General features: G+C 44.2%; 1 long non-coding RNA gene across 1 annotated transcript; it reads left to right on the top strand.

Annotated features, from left to right (window-relative positions):
- Window positions 1–6,363: 6,363 nt before the first annotated feature.
- On the top strand, window positions 6,364–9,332 carry LOC109885519 (uncharacterized). The gene is made up of 2 exons (XR_002254568.2): window positions 6,364–6,757; window positions 6,917–9,332. It is a non-coding gene; the product is annotated as an uncharacterized LOC109885519 (long non-coding RNA).
- The last annotated feature ends 8,004 nt before the right edge of the window (window positions 9,333–17,336 follow it).

Below are 17,336 nucleotides of genomic sequence, written 5' to 3'. Positions count from 1 at the left end.
CTCTATGACTGTCTCTATGACTGTCTCTATGACTGTCTCTATGACTGTCTCTATGACTGTCTCTATGACTGTCTCTATGACTGTCTCTACGACTGTCTCTACGACTGTCTCTACGACTGTCTCTTTCTCAATGACTGTCTCTACGACTGTCTCTGTCTCTACGACTGTCTCTACGGCTGTCTCTGTCTCTTTCTCTGACTGTCTCTACGACTGTCTCTTTCTCTACGACTGTCTCAACGACTGTCTCTACGACTGTCTCTGTCTCTACGACTGTCTCTGTCTCTACGACTGTCTCTATGACTGTCTCTGTCTCTTTCTCTATGACTGTCTCTACGACTCTCTCTGTCTCTACGACTGTCTCTACGACTGTCTCTACGACTGTCTCGGTTTCTTTCTCTATGACGGTCTCTTTCTCTATGACGGTCTCTTTCTCTACGGCTGTCTCTACGGCTGTCTCTACGACTGTCTCTACGACTGTCTCTACAGCTGTCTCTGTCTCTTTCTCTGACTGTCTCTACGACTGTCTCTTTCTCTACGACTGTCTCAACGACTGTCTCTACGACTGTCTCTGTCTCTACGGCTGTCTCTGTCTCTTTCTCTGACTGTCTCTACGACTGTCTCTTTCTCTACGACTGTCTCAACGACTGTCTCTACGACTGTCTCTGTCTCTACGACTGTCTCTGTCTCTACGACTGTCTCTATGACTGTCTCTGTCTCTTTCTCTATGACTGTCTCTACGACTCTCTCTGTCTCTACGACTGTCTCTACGACTGTCTCTACGACTGTCTCGGTTTCTTTCTCTATGACGGTCTCTTTCTCTATGACGGTCTCTTTCTCTACGGCTGTCTCTACGGCTGTCTCTACGACTGTCTCTACGACTGTCTCTACAGCTGTCTCTGTCTCTTTCTCTGACTGTCTCTACGACTGTCTCTTTCTCTACGACTGTCTCAACGACTGTCTCTACGACTGTCTCTGTCTCTACAACTGTCTCTATCTCTACGACTGTCTCTACGACTGTCTCGGTTTCTTTCTCTATGACGGTCTCTTTCTCAATGGCAGTCTCTTTCTCTATGGCGGTCTATTTCTCTACGGCGGTCTCTTTCTCTACAGCGGTCTCTTTCTCTACAGTGGTCTCTCTCTACGGCGGTCTCTTTCTCAATGACGGTCTCTTTCTCTACGGCTGTCTCTTTCTCTACAGCGGTCTCTCTCTACGGCGGTCTCTTTCTCAATGACGGTCTCTTTCTCTACGGCTGTCTCTTTCTCTACAGCGGTCTCTTTCTCTACAGCGGTCTCTTTCTCAATGGCAGTCTCTTTCTCAATGGCAGTCTCTTTCTCAATGGCAGTCTCTTTCTCTACGGCTATCTCTATCTCTACGGCTGTCTCTACAGCTGTCTCTACAACTGTCTCTACGACTGTCTCTTTCTCTATCTCTACAACGGTCTCTACAACTATCTCTACCTCTATCTCTACGACGGTCTCTACGACTGTCTCTACGACGGTCTCTACGACTGTCTCTACGGCGGTCTCTTTCTCAATGGCAGGCTCTTTCTCTACGGCTATCTCTATCTCTACGGCTGTCTCTACAGCTGTCTCTACGACTGTCTCTACGACTGTCTCTTTCTCTATCTCTACGACTGTCTCTTTCTCTACATCTGTCTCTACGACTGTCTCTACGACTGTCTCTACGACTGTCTCTACGACTGTCTCTACGGTGGTCTCTACGGAGGTCTCTACGGAGGTCTCTTTCTCTGCTGCGGTTTCTTTCTCTACGACGGTCTCTACGGCGGTCTCTACGGCGGTCTCTTTCTCAATGGTGGTCTCTTTCTCTACAACGGTCTCTTTCTCTACGGCCATCTCTATCTATATGGCTGTCTCCACAGCTGTCTCTACGACAGTCTCTACGACAGTCTCTACGACAGTCTCTACGACAGTCTCTGCGACAGTCTCTACGACAGTCTCTACGACGGTCTCTACGTCTGTCTCTACGACGGTCTCTACAGCTGTCTCTTTCTCTACGGCGGTCTCTTTCTCAATGGCAGTCTCTTTCTCTACAGCTATCTCTACGGCTGTCTCTACAGCTGTCTCTACGACTGTCTCTACGACTGTCTCTTTCTATACAACTCTCTACCTCTATCTCTACGACGGTCTCTACGAATGTCTCTACAAATGTCTCTACGACGGTCTCTACGACGGTCTCTGCAACGGTCTCTGCAGCGGTTTCGCTCTCTGAAATGGTCTCTACAACGGTCTCGCTATCCTGTCTTTTTCAAACAACAAACCGTGCTCTGAATGTTATTTTCAGGTGGCCATTCCCTGTAGTTTGGGACGTGCACTCACAAACACACACGGGGATCTGAAGGACAGAGCAGTCAGGTACACTGTCATTGTACCAAGGTCACCCAGCACTCTGTGGTGGCATCCTCTTCTCTCCTGTGTCATTGTGTGTGTGTTTATCCACTCAAATCAACCAGCACTCTCCTGTGTGCGTGTGTCACAGGCCAACTTTTTCTCTAACTGAAATGAACTTAAACAGCCGTAAAGAGAGCACGGCAGGTAGGACACAGTTGCACGTGACACAGGAAGCTCCTAAGGTCTGTGCTGGGATTAATTAGTCACTTTATCTATGTTCCTCTCTCCCTATTGGTGTCTATTTATTGAATTCAATTCTCTTTGGATATCTTGGTTCTGCAGACTGCTGAATGACATTGTAAATTTACAGAAAGTCTAACTTTGACTCTACAGAAAATTTGACACTACTGAAGTGTCCCGGTGAAAAGTGTCCCCTACCCACTCCAGTAGAGCGGTGTCACGGCAAAAAGCCCCTTCCCCAATTCTGCTGTGCTAGAACAGTGTTGTATCAGACGCAACCTTCAAAATCCGCATCACCAGAGTGGTGTCACGCTGAAACAGCTCCCCCTGCTGCTCCGCCTTTCTTTCCTCCTTTCCCCCTCAATCTTCCGCTATCTTCCTCTACTTACCTTTCAATGAAGACAACTTCTCCAAACACGAAGTCTGCTGTTGTTCCCCAGCCTCCTCTCTCATTCTCTTTCCTTCTCTCTCTTTCCCACTGTGTGAAGCCATTATAGACCTTCTACTCTCTCTAATTGATTTTCGCTTTCTTTCTCCTACTCTCCTCTTTTTCTCCCTCCCTCTCTTCCCTGCTGTGAACAGTCCATCGTGGTCATTTCAGGTTCCCCTCTTTCACTTCTTTTGCGCTTTTTTCCAACTTTTTTTTCTTTTTCTATTCTGAATACCTTTGTGCCCCCTGCCCACCCTTCCGAACACACACACACTCGCTCACACACACACCGCTCGTCTACCTCTCTCTCCGACTTCCAGCACAACACTGAAGGACGAACTTTGACCAACTTCCTACCGTGATTCGATTTTTCTATTTTTCGGCGAGCAGGTTTGGAATGTTTTCCGCCCAGGAAGATGGCTTCCTACCTCTAGTCACTGTGTTTATAAAATGGCGGTGCAGGGAAGGAGAGGTGGAGTCACGGAATGGTGTCTCTCTGCAGTTCTCTGTCTGGAGACACACATGCATGCTCACATCCACTCACACTCACACAGTGGGTCTCTCTCTGCAGTGCTTTCATGAGATGCATGCGACCATGGCAGCCATTTTGGGGTAGAGCTGGCCGTGACCAAAACAGAACAGTTATCTACAGCACGCATGTAGTCATTCACGCATGTAGTCATTCACGCATGTAGTCATTCACACAAATTTACCTAATCATGTACAACAGCAATACACAGATAATAACTTTGGTATTTCCACCATTTAGATGCATTTTGAGTAGTTAAAAAAGCTTTTTATTTCTCCTCATTTTAACAATCTGTCATAAAGAACGTATGTTCAACTTTATCTCGAGGCCAAATAAAGTATCCGGGTTGACCACTTCATCTGAAATCAGACATAAATCCCCTTGTGACATGGGGAATGCAAGCTTGTTCTGTACCACAGGGAAGGGCAATTGAATGTAAGCTTCACAAAATAATGTAATTGTGAAAATGTGTCTTGCCTGTATATCTCTGGGTAACAGGGTTGATGTTGTGCTCCACCTGCTCAGTTTTCCACCAAAAAACACCAGAAAATGTCCGAAGGAGTAGAACCAGCTCACCTGCTTTTACACTATGACCTGACTATTAATGTTCAATATCTCTATTTAAAAAGGAATAGTTTCACCAGCATCTTATTATAATATTAAAACGAGTTCAGTTCACTTAACAGGATTGACCTTAAAATGAGGGACAGGTTTATTTATTTTTTTACCTTAAAATGAATCACTTAATTATTAATCTTAAATGACTTTAAAGCAACAAAATAACTAGGGCCATACAATGATGGTGAAAATGGAGATATGTTGGGATTAAGTGGGTTAAAATCTTCCTAGAATTCAGAGGATGCACAGAGGGACACGTTAAAATGCTGAATGTTGGTACTTTAGTCTTTGTTAAAGGTGATCTCTCCTCTATTTCCTGGTTGCTAAAATTCTAATTCAATATCTTTTCCATAACCAAAAATATTGTCTTTTCAGCTGTTTGAAGCAGCAAAACAGACAGTTAAAGATTCAAAGAAGTAACATAAGAACCTAGAACAGATCTACCGCTTCATAGACTTTCTTTCAATGAGAGTGACAGATCTGTAACTCACATTTCTACGTGACTTTGGTTGGGTCATCCAAAAAGTGCCATATTGCAGCTTTAATATAAAGATCTGATTTATTGAGTTTTCTATGTGGACTATATTAATGGACACTTCAGTTAATATATCCGCCTTTTAATATTCAATATTTGTGTAGAATTTCTGCTTGAAATATCAAAGGGATGAAAAGGCACTCATCTCGTAGAACGATCTATTCATTATCAGTGAACAAAAAATTATATTACGTTTTTCAATTATTTTACGTATATATATATATTTTTTTGTCATTGACGATTCAACATGTAATTGTTTATGCAGACTTTGAGTTCTTCTTGAAACAGCAGTTTGGTAAGGTATTACGTTTATTAAACCGCTCTAATCACCCAGAGTCATTTTAAAGTCAGCTATTGATGTAGGCATTAGGTCAATGTGTACATTTCAAAATCAGTTCATGCTCTTTAATTTATTCATTTAGTCTTTGAGTATGCACTTGTTTGTTGCCTTTGATGTAAATAGTTTGGTATGTTCTGTTAATTGTATTTGGAGAATTACCTGATAAAACCTCTGCTTTATTTGAGCTGTTTTTATCCACTCAATGTGGACATGAAAGATTGGATTAATAGAACCCTGCAACTTTTAGTTTATTGTTTTATAATTATTAACTAATGTTAAAAAAAACAATAAGGAACAGAAGTGATGTGTTCTGTAACTTTTATAGTTTTGATGCTTTGGACACAAAATGCCTTCACATTTTCTTCTGCTTAACGTTAGTATACACACACACACACACACACACACACACACACACACACACACACACACACAGTGAGAGGCCCGACCACAGCATGTAATTTAATGCTTCGTTAACTCTTCCATAGTTATTTCTTCAGAATATGAGAGGTTTGTTTAGCCCCTCCCTCATCAACATGGAAGCTTCTTTGACTTGTAGTACAACCCTGACTATAGACATAACAGAATAACACCTATAGATACCTTAGTCAAGCCCTAATAACACACACACACACAGAGAAAATGATCTCCAAGCTAAGCATTCGATCAGTGAGCCATCTTGTGAAAAACATATCTTAGACATCAGGGTTCTGCTGATGTACACAATTCATTGTAGGAAAACAGTCAACTGGATAACAGTTTCATTACAACGATCTTTTCCACATTTTCTGCTATTTTCTTCCTAAACCTTTCCCTTGTTCTCTCCCTTCACTATCAGCCTTACTTTTCTACTTCTTTTTGCTCTTTCTGGTCTTGTAGCATTCTCTCCCACCTCTCTCTCGCCCTCTTGCCCCTCTCCACCTTGCTTTGCCCTCCAGCACCCATCCACCCCTCTCTAACTCCCTCGTTCCTCCTCCCTCTCCCTCCAGTCCTCAATTATTTCCTTTTAGTCAGCCCCCCTGCTGAGAGACACCCAGACACAAACACCCCTCCCTCCTCCATCTCCCTCTTTCTCTCCCTCTCTCCGCCTGACCTTCTTACAATCGTTCCTTCCCTCCCTGCTTTTCTCTGTCTGTTTTTCTCCCAGGTCTTTTCCACCTCCACCCTTTCATTTCGCCTCCTATGTCCTCTTGTTTCTCTCTGTCATTCTGAATTTTGTTGCCTTCTTTCTTTTTCTCTTTTCCCTTTCTCTCTTATTCTTAATCACTCTCTTATTCTTAATCACTCTCTTATTCTTAATCACTCTCTTATTCTTAATCACTCTTATTCTTAATCACTCTCTTATTCTTAATCTTTCTCTCTTATTCTTAATCTTTCTCTCTTCTTAATCTCTCTCTCTCTCCTTTCTCCTTGCCTCGACATTATCTTCCTCCTGACTCACTTTCTTCGCTTGTTTTTCATTCAACCTTTAAGAAAATTTGCATTGGGGACATATTTTAGGGTTGCGCAGTCAGTAGTCATTTTTCATGGCATTTGGCTGTGAGTTATGGTAAATACCCTCCCCTAGTCATTTTTCTGTTTATTTTTTTGTTTCAGGCAAGTAATGCTGTAGTTTTTTGGAAACTTGAAAATTACTTGAATAATGAACTTTATTTTTATGTCCTGCTCTCTCCCTCTCTTCCCCTTGCTTAGCAACCGTAGGGTCCAAGCAGGAACAAGGTGAGACACACACACACACACACACACACACACACACACACACACACACACACACACACGAGTGCAGTTGTGTGTGTGTGCGCGTTCATGTGGTATGCTACGCATGCACAGGATGTTCTTTGGTATTGATGAACTGCTAATTCCCTGGCTCTCTCACAGGTACTCCGGCTCTTCACAGTGATGTGTGTTCAATGAGGACAGTTCCTCTTTCTCTCCTCCTCCTCCTCATCCCACTCTTGAACTTCCTCTCTATCTAACATCCCTCTATTCAAGCTGACCTCCTGAGTATCTACCATGCCCACTGTAGATGGCCTGCCTCACCCACTCAGTCCCTACTTTAAACTATCCACACCTAATAGGGAGGCCAAGTCTTCATTTCAGACTCTAAAATGACTGCAATAGGGTAGACTTCAACACTACACACACTCCAACTACACACACTCCAACACATCACCTGTTTTTTCTGGGGTGGCATGAATCTTTCTCTTCTTGGTCTCCTCTTTTCTCTCTGTCCACTCTCTCCTCTCATTCCCCCTCTTCCATCCCTCGCTCTTGACTAAGCTCCCTCTGAAACAGACTGACACTAATCTTTCTCTTCTTGGTCTCCTCTTTTCTCCCTGTCCACTCTCTCCTCTCGTTCCCCCTCTTCCATCCCTCGCTCCTGACTAAGCTCCCTCTGAAACAGACTGACACTAATCTACCATCAAAGCTCTCATTCTTCATTTCCCACCTTTATGCACTCCATCCTGTAGACTCCATCTGTGTCGTCTCTCTCTCTTCCCTCTCTCTCTCTCTCTCTGTCTCTGTGAGTGTGAACATAATGTGCCAGCTGAGCCAAAGTGGACCATCCAGACGTTGTTCTGTTGAATTACTACGGAGAGGACCAGACTTGGAGTTGACTGGCTGTCAGAGTTGACTGCTTCTGAACACAACCATGTTTTTGAGTTGACCTCATTGGATTTGAAAGTCATTGTTTTCTAGATGAAAAACAAACAAAAAATTTGTATCCATTGTGGGACCAACTGTTAAACACAGTAACACCAAACGTTGATACAACTTAATTAAAAAAGTTAACCAGTGACGACACTGCCTAAACCAGGATATGCTGTGTGAGTGGAACCCTGGGAATGATGAACTAGAATATTGTGACTGTTCTGCTACGCCCTCTACTGGGATCATACTGGTTAGACTGGTCCAACTGTTCTGTAACACCTGACACTCTGGGATTGGAGAATAGACCATGCTACTCTGTGGTCTTCATCTGACCATATCTGGAATTAACTGGACTGTGTCTGGTGGTTTACCTCTGTCTTAAAAGGCAATCAAATGGAATTGTGGGAAACACACTGAGGGTACCGCCTCACTTCACCTCACACGCTCCGAACCACATCGGCTGATTGACAGATGCTCCTCACCAACCAGGTGTGCAGGTACAGTATTTAGACTGTCTGCTGAGCACTTAACCAGGCGAGGACCTCTACCAATGAGAAGAGGCCGGTGAGCTGGTGTTTGTTTGAATAGAGGTTTTTGATTTAGTGTAGTAAAGATTCTGCTTTAGGTGTTTCAGTTAAATATTGATGTTTTGTAGAGGTTCTGTAATGTTGGCATCCATTTTGATTATTTGAAACATCCTGAAAAAAATCTAAAAATGTACATGGCTGAACTTTTTTATACAAATGTTTACAGGTCTAGATTTAGATTGCTTTTGTTTATAGTGCTATCAAGAATAACTAAAGCACTTTAGTACAGGTTACCCTGTATTTTTCTTTCAGTTATAAAACATACATTTTTATCATCTTTTCCTTAAAAAAATAGCGTTAAAAAAGCCATTATATTATCAAAGCAATTTAAATGAATTCATTTTATTTTGATTGTTTCATATATTTTATCTGTTGGTTAGATATGACATTTTTGAATGTATTACTTCAATACAATTTCATGTTCCAATCACAAAAGTAATATATCACTAAAGTTAATTTACAGTAGAAGTGTTACAAATATCACCAACCTAGCAAACATGCATGTTTTCTTTTCAAAAGTGAAACTGAAATTATTAACTGAAATTATTCTTAATAATTTAATCCCACAAAAAATAGTGTATATTTAATTTAATTCATAATTCTGATTAGTTTCTTACCTTAATCCAACATCATTAATCATTCTTAAATACAGGCTTTTCTGGGCTGTAGTTTTTCCCACATTCTAATGTTGTCTTTGGTAACAGCATTTAGAAAACAATGTTTTCCTTGAGAATAAATATGTTGACTATTAGTTATTCCTGTAAGTACTTACTCAGAGAGATGAGTCTGTAGTATTACTTTACACACACTTTTGGATATCAATATGCTTCAATGACAGTTAAATATTTTGTTCTAGTCTACGCAGGTTATTCAGTAATATAGGGGTTTGGATGTCTGGAACCTTGTTGTATAAAGCTGGTGCTCCCAGATTGAGTTTTTTTTGTTTTCACATTTTAGTGAAGTATGAAGCATCTTCTATGAAGAGCGAACTGCAAACTGAGCCCTTTTATACAAGGTGAGATGACGAAATAAAGATGATTGCAATAAGACTGAAATGTCGTATCTTTGCTATTTGTGGTTTTTCGCGGTTTATTTGTCTTCCTTCTTGTTTCTTTGTTTTACTACAGGAAGTTCTATAATCAAGACAGATTTAGACAGTGTACACACACATACAAATACACACCTTTATTTATGGAATACAAACATATGTTCAATGCACAGGAGTATGTTCGTTGTGAGACCTCTGAGGCTCCAGATGACCTTGTGGTTTGAAAGGCCATTGTAACCTGAGAGAACCAATGGCATATTGATCTGAGTTTATATTTGATGTACAGTCGGCAGAACCTCGATAAGACCAAGACATTGCATACTCCTGGGAGTACTCCTTCATACATCATAGCTCACACAGTATATGTACAGTAGTTATTTATATTCCTATCAAGACCGATATGCAACAATGAATACAGTAATATCAGCATTTGTTTAAGATCCACTTACATCTAAACAACCTGTATGTTTGTGCAGTTGGGCACGCCACGACCATTAGACCTGATGACGTGTTTCTGTACCTGAGCTTAGCTTGTTAATGTCGCCATGACATCACTTACAAGTGTGATCAGGGATTTCTGTTGGAGAAACCGTTTTTGCCTATCTTTGGCCTATATGTTTGAAAATACTTTGTAGGTTTTAAATTATAGCCCCAGACGTCCAATATCCCTGGATATGATGGCTAATGTCTCTTATTTTATGGTTTATAATCTCATCCTGATTTGTATTTATTATGGATCCCCATTAGTTCCTTCCAAGGCAGCAGCTACTCTTCCTGGGATCCAGCAACATTAATGCTGTTGTATACAATTAAGCAATAAGGCCCAAGGAGGTGTAGTATATGGCCAATATACCACAGCTAAGGGCTGTTATTAGGCACGACGCAACGCGGAGCCCTTAGCTGTGGTATATTGGCCATATACCACAAACCAAAGAGGTGCCTTACTGATATTATAAACTGGTTACCAATGTAATTTTATTATTTTATTTTATTTTACCTTTATTTAACCAGGCAGGCTAGTTGAGAACACCTTTATTTAACCAGGTAGGCTAGTTGAGAACACCTTTATTTAACCAGGTAGGCTAGTTGAGAACACCTTTATTTAACCAGGTAGGCAAGTTGAGAACACCTTTATTTAACCAGGTAGGCAAGTTGAGAACACCTTTATTTAACCAGGTAGGCAAGTTGAGAACACCTTTATTTAACCAGGTAGGCAAGTTGAGAACACCTTTATTTAACCAGGTAGGCAAGTTGAGAACACCTTTATTTAACCAGGTAGGCAAGTTGAGAACACCTTTATTTAACCAGGCAGGCCAGTTGAGAACACCTTTATTTAACCAGGTAGGCAAGTTGAGAACAAGTTCTCATTTACAATTGCGACCTGGCCAAGATAAAGCAAAGCAGTTCGACAGATACAACAACACAGTTACACATGGAGTAAAACAAACATATAGTCAATAATACAGTATAAACAAGTCTATATACGATGTGAGCAAATGAGGTGAGATAAGGGAGGTAAAGGCAAAAAAAGGCCATGGTGGCGAAGTAAATACAATATAGGAAGTAAAACACTGGAATGGTAGATTTGCATTGGAAGAATGTGCAAAGTAGAAATAAAAAATAATGGGGTGCAAAGGAGCAAAATAAATCAAATAAATACAGTAGGGAAAGAGGTAGTTGTTTGGGCTAAATTATAGATGGGCTATGTACAGGTGCAGTAATCTGTGAGCTGCTCTGACAGTTGGTGCTTAAAGCTAGTGAGGGAGTTAAGTGTTTCCAGTTTCAGAGATTTTTGTAGTTCGTTCCAGTCATTGGCAGCAGAGAACTGGAAGGAGAGGCGGCCAAAGAAAGAATTGGTTTTGGGGGTGACCAGAGAGATATACCTGCTGGAGTGCGTGCTACAGGTGGGAGATGCTATGGTGACCAACGAGCTGAGATAAGGGGGGACTTTACCTAGCAGGGTCTTGTAGATGACATGGAGCCAGTGGGTTTGGCGACGAGTATGAAGCGAGGGCCAGCCAACGAGAGCGTACAGGTCGCAATGGTGAGTAGTATATGGGGCTTTGGTGACAAAACAGATTGCACTGTGATAGACTGCATCCAATTTGTTGAGTAGGGTATTGGAGGCTATTTTGTAAATGACATCGCCGAAGTCGAGGATTGGTAGGATGGTCAGTTTTACAAGGGTATGTTTGGCATGAGTGAAGGATGCTTTGTTGTGAAATAGGAAGCCAATTCTAGATTTAACTTTGGATTAGAGATGTTTGATGTGGGTCTGGAAGGAGAGTTTACAGTCTAACCAGACACCCAGGTATTTGTAGTTGTCCACGTATTCTAAGTCAGAGCCGTCCAGAGTAGTGATGTTGGACAGGCGGGCAGGTGCAGGCAGCGATCGGTTGAAGCATGCATTTAGTTTTACTTGTATTTAAGAGCAATTGGAGGCCACGGAAGGAGAGTTGTATGGCATTGAAGCTTGCCTGGAGGATTGTTAACACAGTGTCCAAAGAAGGGCCAGAAGTATACAGAATGGTGTCGTCTGCGTAGAGGTGGATCAGAGACTCACCAGCAGCAAGAGCGACATCATTGATGTATACAGAGAAGAGAGTCGGTCCAAGAATTGAACCCTGTGGCCCCCCATAGAGACTGCCAGAGGTCCGGACAGCAGACCCTCCGATTTGACACACTGAACTCTATCAGAGAAGTAGTTGGTAAACCAGGCGAGGCAATCATTTGAGAAACCAAGGCTGTCGAGTCTGCCGATGAGGATGTGGTGATTGACAGAGTCAAAAGCCTTGGCCAGATCAATGAATACGGCTGCACAGTAATGTTTCTTATCGATGGCGGTTAAGATATCGTTTAGGACCTTGAGCGTGGCTGAGGTGCACCCATGACCAGCTCTGAAACCAGATTGCATAGCAGAGAAGGTATGGTGAGATGCGAAATGTTCGGTAATGTCACATCTTGGTCTTAGTGTTTTGTGTTTTCGTTATATATTTGGTCAGGCCAGGGTGTGACAGGGGTTTACGTGTTGTATTTCGTATTGGGGTTTGTTGTATTTGGGATCGCGGCTGATTAGGGGTGTGTCTAGTTAGGTTTGGGCTGCCTGAGGCGGTTCTCGATCAGTCAGGTGTTTCTTGTTGTCTCTGATTGGGAACCGTATTTAGGTAGCCTGAGTTTTACTTTGTATTTCGTGGGTGATTGTTCCTGTCTCTGTGTAGTTTCACCAGATAGGCTGTAATAAGTTTCACATTCCGTTTGTTGTTTTTGTATTTATTCGTTATTTCATGTACCGTCACTTTTTTCATTAAAAACATGAGTAACCACCACGCTGCATTTCGGTCCGACTCTCTTTCAACAAATGAAGAACGTCGTTACAGAATCACCCACCACACACGGACCGAGCGGCGTGGAAACGGGCAGCGACCGCAGGAGAAGCGAAAGGAGGAATGGACATGGGAAGACGTATTGGATGGCATGGAGTATACGACGTGGGAGGAAATCGACAGGTGGGCGGCCGACCCAGAGAGAGTGCAGGAGCCCGCATGGGATTCGCTGGAGCAGTGCGAAGAGGGCTATAGGCGAATGGAGTTGGAGAAAAGAAAGACACGGCGGCGCAGAGCGAAACCCGAAAGTCACCCCAAAAAATTTATTGGGGGGGGGGCTCAGGGAGAGAGTGGCAGAGATCATCTTGGGAGATGATATTAGACGGAAGAGGACCCTGGGCTCAGCCTGGTGAATATCGCCGCCCCAAGGAGGAAGCAGAGGCAGCAGGAGATAGGAGCCGGCGATACGAGGGAACACGGTTGGCAAGGAAGCCCGAGAAACAACCCCAAAAAATTATTTGGGGGGCTTACAGGGAGTATGGCTATGCCAGGTAGGAGACCTGCGCAAACTCCCTGTGCTTTCCGGTGGGCTAAAGAGACCGGGCAGGCACCGTGTTATGCTAGTGAGCGCACGGTGTCTCCAGTGCGGGTGCATAGCCCGGTACGGTTCATACCAGCCCTTCGTATTGGCCGGGCTAGAGTGGGCATCGAGCCAGATAAGCTTGGGCAGGCTCGGTGCTCAAGAGCTCCAGTGTGCCTGCACGGTCCGGTCTATCCAGAGCCACCTCCACACACCAGTCCTCCGGTAGCAGCTCCCCGCACCAGGCTTCCTGTGCGTGTCCTCGCTCCAGTATTACCAGTGCCCGCACCACGCATCAGGCCTACAGTGCGCCTCGCCTCTCCTGCTCTGTCGGAGTCCCCCGCCTGTTCAGCACAGCCAGAGCCTCCCTTCCCTCCTGCGCTGTCGGAGTCTCCTGTCTGTCCAGCGCAGCCAGCGTTTTCCTCCTCTCCTGCGCTGTCGGAGTCTCCCGCCTGTTCAGCGCTATCAGAGCCTTTCTTCTCTACAGCGCTGCCGGAGCCTCCTGTCTGTTTGAAGCAGCCTGAGCTGCCAGTCTGCAGGGTGCTGTCAGCCCGCATGGAGCAGTTAGAGATGTCAGTCTGCAAGGAGCTGCCAGTCTGCAAGGAGCTGTCAGTCTGCATGAAGCAGCCAGAGCTGCCAGTCTGCAAGGAGCTGCCAGTCTGCAAGGAGCTGCCAGTCTGCAAGGAGCTGCCAGTCTGCAGGGAGTTGTCAGCCTGCAAGGAGCTGCCAGTCTGCAGGGAGCTGTCAGTCTGCAAGGAGCTGTCAGTCTGCAAGGAGCTGCCAGTCTGCAAGGAGCTGTCAGTCTGCATGAAGCAGCTAGAGCTGTCAGTCTGCAAGGAGCTGCCAGTCTGTAAGGAGCTGCCAGTCTGGAAGGAGCTGTCAGTCTGCAAGGAGCTGCCAGTCTGCAAGGAGCTGCCAGTCTGCAAGGAGCTGTCAGTCTGCAAGGAGCTGCCAGTCTGCAAGGAGCTGTCAGCCTGCATGGAGCAGTCAGAGCTGCCAGTCTGCAAGGAGCTGTCAGCCTGCATGGAGCAGTCAGAGCTCTCAGTCTGCATAGAGCAGCTAGATCCGCCAGTCAACCAGAATCTTCCAGATCTGCTAGTCAACCAGAATCTACCAGATCTACTAGTCAACTTGAATCTTCCAGATCTGCCAGCCAGCCAGGATCTACCGGAGCCTACTACTTACCTGAGCTTCATCTCAGTACTAGGCTTCCTCTCAGTACTGGGCTTCCTCTCAGTACTGGGCTTCCCCTCTGTTCCGGGCTGCCCCTCAGTTCCGGGCTGTCCCTCAGTCCCGAGCTGCCTCAGCCCCTAGCTGCCCCTCAGTCCCGAGCTGCCCCTCAGTCCCGAGCTGCCCCTCAGTCCCGAGCTGTCCCTCAGTCCTGAGATGCCCCTCAGTCACGAGCTGCTCCTTAGTTCTGTGGGGTTGTGGGTGAGGACTATTAGGCCATGGTCGGCGGCGAGGGTGGATTATCCCAGGACGCGAAGGGGAGGAACGAGGACATTAATGAAGTGGGGTCCACGTCCCGAGCCGGAGCCGCCACCAATGACAGACGCCCACCCGGACCCTCCCTTTGGTTTTGAGGTGCGTCCGGGAGTCCGCACCTTGGGGGGGGGGGGTTCTGTCACGCCTTGGTCTTAGTGTTTTGTGTTTTCGTTATATATTTGGTCAGGCCAGGGTGTGACAGGGGTTTACGTGTTGTATTTCGTATTGGGGTTTGTTGTATTTGGGATCGCGGCTGATTAGGGGTGTGTCTAGTTAGGTTTGGGCTGCCTGAGGCGGTTCTCGATCAGTCAGGTGTTTCTTGTTGTCTCTGATTGGGAACCGTATTTAGGTAGCCTGAGTTTTACTTTGTATTTCGTGGGTGATTGTTCCTGTCTCTGTGTAGTGTTCACCAGATAGGCTGTAATAAGTTTCACGTTCCGTTTGTTGTTTTTGTATTTATTCGTTATTTCATGTACCGTCACTTTTTTCATTAAAAACATGAGTAACCACCACGCTGCATTTCGGTCCGACTCTCTTTCAACGAACGAAGAACGCCGTTACAGGTAATCTGTTTGTTGACTTGGCTTTCGAAGACCTTAGAAAGGCAGGGTAGGATAGATATAGGTCTGTAGCAGTTTGGGTCAAGAGTGTCCCCCCCTTTGAAGAGGGGGATGACCGCAGCTGCTTTCCAATCTTTGGGAATCTCAGACGACACGAAAGAGAGGTTGAACAGGCTAGTAATAGGGGTGTCAACAATTTCGGCAGATAATTTTAGAAAGAAAGGGTCCAGATTGTCTAGCCGGCTGATTTGTAGGGGTCCAGATTTTGCAGCTCTTTCAGAACATTAGTAATTAGAGCAGTAAAAATACATATTTTCTGTACCTATGGTATATGGTCTGATAGCCATGGTATATCATTACAAATAATACATGACATTACATTTTATAACACCCAATACATTTAGTGTGTTCCCTCAGGACACTGATGTCTCACATATAATACATGATCTTTAGGACTGGTTCTGGGTTTGACCATAATACATGATCTTTAGGTCTGGTTCTGGGTTTGACTATAATACATGATCTTTAGGTCTGGTTCTGGGTTTGACCATAATACATGATCTTTAGGACTGGTTCTGGGTTTGACTGTAATACATGATCTTTAGGTCTGGTTCTGGGTTTGACCATAATACATGATCTTTAGGACTGGTTCTGGGTTTGACTGTAATACATGATCCTTAGGTCTGGTTCTGGGTTTGACTGTAATACATGATCTTTAGGTCTGGTTCTGGGTTTGACCATAATACGTGATCTTTAGGACTGGTTCTTGGTTTGACTGTAATACATGATCTTTAGGTCTGGTTCTGGGTTTGACCATAATACATGATCTTTAAGACTGGTTCTGGGTTTGACTGTAATACATGATCTTTAGGACTGGTTCTGGGTTTGACTGTAATACATGATCTTTAGGACTGGTTCTGGGTTTGACCATAATACATGATCTTTAGGACTGGTTCTGGGTTTGACTGTAATACATGATCTTTAGGTCTGGTTCTGGGTTTGACCTTCACTTATCTTCCCCTGGTGGCTCTTAAGGACCATAGCAGTTAGTATGGATGACACTGGTTCAACACTTCATGATTGTAGTCAGTCTCATGGTGAAGCTGAAGGCAGTATCCTCCTTTAATGGAAAATGTTTTTCTCATAACATTTCATTTAAATGTTGATCTTCCAATGTTCCTACCACCTTCAAACTCAGGCCAGACTCCTTTCTGATTTCAGAGAGCAGTTTAAACACAGAACGCTGTTTCTCTTGTTCCATGTGTATCAAAAGACTCCTTCTTTGACGGCTAACCCTAAGGACTGTACCTGTCTTCTGGACTCGGTGCTCCAGGTACTTCAGACACAGGTGGAGTAGAGCTGGGGTGAGGGGGCATTGATGCTTTAGTTTTTTTTTGTGACCCCAGGAACCTTCAACCATTGGGAGTAACTTCCACAAGATGCCCAAGTCCTCAGGAAGCACCTGCTTTAGGATTGTGAAGTCTCTAGGGGGAGACTGAATTATGCCAACAGACTTCAGTGCTTTTTTAAAGAATTCCCAACTAATCGATGGTTTCCTGTCCAGGCAAGCTCTGTGGTGGTGTCTTGCTCCTTCCTCTGAACGAGGGTGCTAGGTATATCTGCAGACGGTTGGCAAGTATTGTGGCAAAGATTTTGTCCTTTCGGTTCAGTGACATATGGAGTCCCGCATGTATTTTCTTCTTCCTCATTATTCCATTGTAATAATGTTTCAATATCTATGATTTCATGAGATTCTCTCCCCTTGATCCATTTGATGTTAAGTCGGTCAAGGATTTCATTGCCACAAGGACTTCCGCTCCACTGAGTTTTCCTGCTCTTCTGTCTAATTTGTACTTGTCTTTTAGTTTGCTGTCTCCTAACATCCTCAGCTTTTGATGAACATCTGTTAACATGCTTCTTATTTCAGGAACATGGATCTTCAGAGACACAGGGTAGTGATCTGAAATCCCTGGGACAGTGTGAATCTCACAGCTCTGGGCACATGGGGCTTTGTCCTGTTGGATGAAGAACATATCTAACCGGGAGTGGCTGGTGTTCTGAGA

This window comes from Oncorhynchus kisutch, linkage group LG2 (genome assembly GCF_002021735.2).
Source record: "Oncorhynchus kisutch isolate 150728-3 linkage group LG2, Okis_V2, whole genome shotgun sequence".
NCBI classification, from domain to species: domain Eukaryota; kingdom Metazoa; phylum Chordata; class Actinopteri; order Salmoniformes; family Salmonidae; genus Oncorhynchus; species Oncorhynchus kisutch.
This window is presented reverse-complemented; position numbering and strand designations above follow the sequence as displayed.